Below are 6,715 nucleotides of genomic sequence, written 5' to 3' on the forward strand. Positions count from 1 at the left end.
TCTAACTATTTAATATTATCCAACAAACAGAAATGTTTTCGAAAACTAAATGGAGCCTAGAAATATCTAATTTCACTACAAGAAACTACCTCTCTAAATGCACTGAAAAACGCAAATCTATTGTAAACAGAAAGAGTAAGATCTCTGTTTAATAGACACAATCAACAAAAAACATTGTACATTTGATAAATAGCAGCATCACGAAATATCAATCTCAACAAAATACAAACTGTATATAAAATCTGCATGGTTTTGGTTGGTTTTCCCATTATCTAGTGGTAGGATGACTTTTAACAATTATCAAAACATGGAAAAAATTAATATTTCTGCATAAAGATGCCAACTTGTCATTAAAAATATATAATTGTGAATTGGCGAATACATAAAAAGTCTATCGTAAAATTATGAAACAAATTAACATCGTACAATATTACAGGAAGAAAAGTTTATGGCAATTATGGTCAAATGAATGATATACTTACTTCATCCCGAGTGAACACAATGTTATCATCATTCTCTGGGTTGGTGAATCGAATATCCTCCATGCTATTTTTCTCTTTCAATACATGGATTCCACTTTTCTGGAATGGTAATCCAAAATCAATATCTGCATGGTTCCACGAATTTTCTAAAAGTGCTTTGTCCATAGTATCATTAAAGTTTTCCATTTTCATATGAAAAAGATGCAAATGATACGTTTTCGGTGGTGATTTCGTACCCATCTTCAAACCATCTGTGTAGAAAAATGTATTTCCGTTGATGATCACTCTTACAGAACGACGTCGAGAACTATCCCATGTTAATGGAGAAACAAAACAGAGAGCCATGACAGGAAACTTGTTACGAAACCAGAAAGAAATTGACAATCCGGCCTCGTATTTGCGGTCGAACCACTCTGGAATTTTTGGCACCCGTGGCAAACGAAACCAAGTGTTTCCAGCCTCATGTAATTCCTGTTAGTCATAGATAAGTAGTGTAAGATTAACTATATCAAGAATATCAAATACATTACAAATAAAAACGAAATAAATCATAACCTGATTTAGTAATTTGCTTTTGCACGACGAAGTCAACGACATGCAATTTAGTGCAGATAACATTCTTAAGCATGGAGGAATCCCTTTAATTTCCTGAAGATCCTTACAATCATCCAAGACGAGTTTCCATAAAAAATGACATTTTTCGACACATTTAGGAAGAAATGTGAATTGATTGTTCGTTAGATGTAATTCTTTCACATTAGCAAACAACATGAGATTTATTGAAAGATATTCATCTGAAAGTTTCAAATTCCTGACACAAATATACTTTACAAGTGAAGATTGGATTGGGGTCACTTTTTCTTCATTCTGGAGGCTAAATTCAGCCAGTTTTGACATCATATTTGGAAAGCAAGAATATCCACAGTTACATGGAACAAATGTTTGAGGCTCTGAGTAAGATTTCGAAATGGAAACGGCAATTCTTTTATGGGAGTTTCATCCAAGAGGAGTCCTGGTATAGTTGTCATATCTCCCAATATTTCTGGAAAACTTTCAAGACTATAACAATGTGAAAGATTGAAATATCCCAACGAAGTCAACCTGAGTTGTGGGATATTCTTAAGCATGATGCAACATTCAATATTCAAGAGTTTAAGTTTATCCAACAAGCCATCCACCACACTTGGAAAACTCTAGAGACTAAAACAATTTGAAAGGTCAAGTTTTTCCAAAGAATCCAACTTGAGAGGTGGGATACTCTTAAGATTGTGACAACTTTTGACACGCAGGGTTTTAAGTTTTCCAAGAAACCCATCCACCACAAGTGGAAAACTCTCAAGACTATGACAATAAGAAAGGTCAAGTGTTTCTAACGAATCCAACTTGAGAGGTGGAATACTTCTAAGATTGTGACAATATTTCACATTCAAAGTTTTGAGTTTTCCAAGAAACTCGTCCACCACAAGTGGAAAACTCACAAGACTATCACATCCGGAGAGGTCGAGTTCTTCTAGCGAATCCAACTTGAGAGGTGGAATACTTTTGAGACTGTGACAACCTTCAACAAGCAAGGTTTTAAGTTTTCCAAGAAACCCGTCCACCACTAGTGGAAAACTATCAAGACTATCACATTCGGAGAGGTTGAGTTCTTCTAGTGAATCCAAGTTAAGAGGTGGAATACTCTTGATATTGCGACAACTTTTAACATTCAGGGTTTTAAGTTTTCCGAGAAACCCATCCACCACACTTGGAAAACTCTCAAGACTATCACAATCTGAAAGGTCGAGTCTTTCTAGCGAATCCAACCTGAGAGGTGGAATACTCCTTAGATTGCGACAACTTTTAACATTCAGAGATTTAAGTTTTCCAAGAAACCCGTCCACCACAAGTGGAAAACTCTCAAGACAATTACAATAAGAAAGGTCAAGTGTTTCGAGCGAATCCAACTTGAGAGGTGGAATAGTCTTCAGATTGTGACAACTTTTAACAAGCAGGGTTTTAAGTTTTCCAAGAAACTTGTCCACCACACTTGGAAAACTTTCGAGCTTATAACAATCAGAAAGGTCAAGTGTTTCTAGTGAATCCAACTTGAGAGGTCGAATGGTTTTGAGATTGCGACAATGTGATAGGTCAAGTTTTTCTAGTGAATCCAACTTGAGAGTTGGAATACTCATGAGATTGTGACAATTTTTAACAAGCAGGGTTTTAAGTTTTCCAAGAAACTTGTCCACCACACTTGGAAAACTCTCGAGCTTATAACAATCAGAAAGGTCAAGTGTTTCTAGTGAATCTAACTTGAGAGGTCGAATGGTTTTGAGATTGCGACAATGTGATAGCTCAAGTGTTTCAAGTGAATCCAACTTGAGAGGTGGAATACTCATGAGATTGTGACAACCTTTGACAAGCAGGGTTTTAAGTTTTCCAAGAAACCCGTCCACCACAAGTGGAAAACTCTCGAGCTTATAACAATTTGAAAGGTCAAGTGTTTCTAGTGAATCCAACTTGAGAGGTGGAAGACTCTTGAGATTGTGACAACCTCTAAGACTCATGGTTTTAAGCTTATCACCAAATCCATCTACCGTAGGTTGAAAACTCTCAAGGCCAGTACAATCTGTAAGATCAAGTTCTTCTAGAGAAGGTAACATGAGAGACGGAATTGTTATGATTTCGCGGCAGTTTATAGCCCTTAAGATTTTCAGTTCTCCAAAATATCCATTCATCACGAGAGGAAAGCTTTCTAGATATTCACAATATGAAATATCGAGTATTTCCAGCGAAGCCAAACTGAGAGATGGAACACTCTTGATTTGAGGGCAACCTATTAATCTCAAGATTTTAAGTTTGCATAAAAAATCAATTGATTTATCAATTGCAATTAGTGCCCCACAATATCGAATTGAAAATACTTCTAAATTTGGGAGACCAGATATATCTGGTATTTGTGCTAAACCGTAACTATGATGAAGATTTAAAACTCTCATATTCTCGAACTTCTGCAAACAAACAAAAAATGGAAATAAAAAAACATGCAAATAAATAATTAATATTGAACCGCATGTATTAATGTTAATATAAGATAAAAGATATAAATATTTTACACTTGCCATTGTGAGAAAGCCGTCCATTGCATGGAAATGAGCGCGATTGCGATTGGAATAATCCAGCACTCGTAGATTATTTGGAACTAGTATGGACACCCGTGCCAAGCACGGACTAGAATTTCGCCGTAATTAAAACATTGGATGAAGATGTATTATTCTCATTTATGTGGTTGCTCTATGTCTAATGAGTAGATCAGCACCAGTGTTGGCTCTTTCCATAAGGTCCAACGATGATAGTATAACTCGGTTCGATTTTGCGAATGAAGCATGGGTGAATCCCAGTGACAGATGTCGGCTGCGGAGAGTCTTATACTTAAGTGAGATACGCTGATGTGTCGAGTGTGAGCTAAAGTTTCACATTGGATGTGAGAGTAGATGTTGAGTAACATATAAGTGATATGATCCATATACATAATTTCTTAAGGTTTAGGTTAAGATGTGGTGTCAAACTCATTTGTGTGGATTCTCTTTGTATGTTGAGATGATCAAACTCAATGTAGGATTATGCAAAAATCACAATATTGTTATCAACCGTTTTCTTAGTTTTTGGATGTCATTTGTTTATTTTTTATCTTAAAGTTTAGTTTTTATATGGCATTCTCTTCTATATGTTTTTTTTTCATTCAATGTCTATTATTTCAATTTATTCACTTTTGGAATTTTGTGGCAGGTGAAAATGGTAAATTGTCAATGTGTTATGCTGAGTTGACAAAAATATATGCTTATTAGACAATTTAAAATCAAGTAACGTTTTCCTTAAAAAAAATCATGTGACGTTTGTTTAATTGAATATAAATTTTTGGTAAAATAATTACCCAAAAATCTCGGACTCCTTCGACCAACCCATAAAATAACCAGCAACTCACACTATTCTCTATACCCTCACGAAAAAAAAAAATGCACAATACTTATTTTCTTTAGCCTATCTTCCCTTGTGTTTCAATTCCTTTTTTGATTTTTTTTTTGCTTTTAATTTTCTTTATTTCTTCTCATGGAAGAAAGAAACATAAACCCCTCTCCATGAAACCACCGCCAACCAAAATTTTTGAACATTTTGTGATTTCAATTGACCATATTTAAATACGTCATGTAATTACGGAGGTGGATAGTTGAATGATAATTTATCAAGTGTGTATTAAAGTTCTGTATTGGATGGAATAATAGATTTTGAACATCATATAAGTGAGATGACTCCTGATGCCTAAAGGTTTTGGACGAAGATATGATATCAATCTCACTTGTGAGGTTTCTCTTAATCTAAGATGGTGATCAAACTCTATGCAGAATCCCCTAGAAGTCCCAAAATCATGATGAACTGTTTTGTTAGTTTTTATGTGTCATTTTCTAACTTTTTTATCTTAATTTTAGTTATTGAATTTCATTCACATTCACTGTTTTTTTATTCAACGTTCCTTATTTCAAATTCTTTGACTTTGATCTTTTGTGAATTCTGATAATGAAAAAAGATAAATGTATTATTTTGAAATCATTTTACTTTTAGTCTTTGGTGGGATCTAAGAATTGAAAAATGTAGAAGTGTTATGCTGAGTTGAAAAAAATACATGCTCATTAGATATTTTAAATTGATATGTGGTGTCAATCTCCATTGTGTGATTGTTCTTTGCATAATATGAGGATCAAACACAATATAGGCTCCATGTGTCGTCCCAACATTAAGATGAACTATTTTGCTGGTGTTTAGATGTCATTTGTTTATTTATTTTTTTAACTTAAATATAGTTTTTGGATGTCATTCGCTCTCATGCCGTTTTTTTATTCAACCTTTATCATTTAAAATTACTTTACATTTGGTCTTTAGTGGGATGTTACAATGGAAAAATGCAGATGTGTTATGTTAGTTGATAAAACACATGCTTATTAGACATTTGAAAATGACGTGACGCTTTGTTAATTAAGTCTAATTTTTTGGTAAAATAATTACCCAAAAATCTTCAACCCCTTCAACAAACCCATATAATTACGGGCAACTCAGTTTTTTCCCAATAATTTTTCGGATAAAGCATACTACATATATTTTTTTCCTAATCATTTTTATCATGTTCAAATTCTTTTTTGTATTCTATTTTTTCTTTTTAATTTCCTTTCTCTACTATCATGAAATAAATATACATAAACTTGCCTCCATGAAATCACTATCAAACTACCTTTTTGAACATGATGTGCCTCCGATTGACCTTATTTGACTGTGTCACATATTTAAGGATGTGGATAGTCACACACTTGATTAACATATGTTAATGTATCAAGTGTGAGTTGACAGTCTACATTGGATAAAATAGTAGATTTTGAACAACATATAAGTGAGATGACACATATACTTAATGACTTAAGATTTTTTGTGAAGATGTGGTGTGCCAATCTCACTTATATGGTTGCTTTTGAGCTAATATGATGATCTAACTCAATGTAGGCTCATCTGAAAGTCCGAACATTATCCCAAGATTATGATAAACTGCTTTGTTAGGTATTGGATGACATTTGTTAATTTTTTATCTTAAATTTTAGTTATTGGTTGTTATTCACTTTCATGCTATATCTTTTATTCAACCTCTGTTATTTCAAATCCATTCACTTTTGATCTTTGGTTGGATTTGACAATGGAAAATTACATGTGTTTTGCTAATTTGACAAAATAAGGGTTGTTACATTTATTATTAAAATAATGTGACATTTTTTTATTTAGTTTAATTTTTTGGTAAAATATATACTAAAAAATTTCGAACTCCTTCAACAAACCCGTAAATCACCAGAAATTCACTCTATTCTATATACTCTCATAGACAAAGCACAAACATTTCTTTTTTTTTCCTTATCATCTCTCTCATGTTTGAATTGCTTTTATGTCTTCTTTCTTTTTCTAATTTACTTTCTCTCTTCTCATGAATGAAAAGAATAAAAACATTCATCCATTAAATCACCACCAACCCACTTTTATAGCATGTCATGTTTTCTCTAATCTTATTTGGTTATGTTACCAGATTACAAATGTACAAAGTCCCACACGTAAATGAGATATGTTAATATGTCACATATGAGTTGAAACTTCATATTGGATGCAAGAGTATGTGGTGAGAAACATATAAATGAGATGACTTATATACCTAGGGCGTT

At 33.3% G+C, this 6,715-nt stretch overlaps 1 pseudogene; it reads right to left on the minus strand.

Annotated features, from left to right (window-relative positions):
• Window positions 1–430: 430 nt before the first annotated feature.
• On the minus strand, window positions 431–3,463 carry LOC146917726 (uncharacterized; annotated as a pseudogene).
• Between the last annotated feature and the right edge of the window lie 3,252 nt (window positions 3,464–6,715).

Source organism: Medicago sativa, chromosome 6 (genome assembly GCF_051527215.1).
Source record: "Medicago sativa cultivar Bolivia chromosome 6, Bolivia_mono, whole genome shotgun sequence".
Taxonomy (NCBI): Eukaryota; Viridiplantae; Streptophyta; class Magnoliopsida; order Fabales; family Fabaceae; genus Medicago; species Medicago sativa.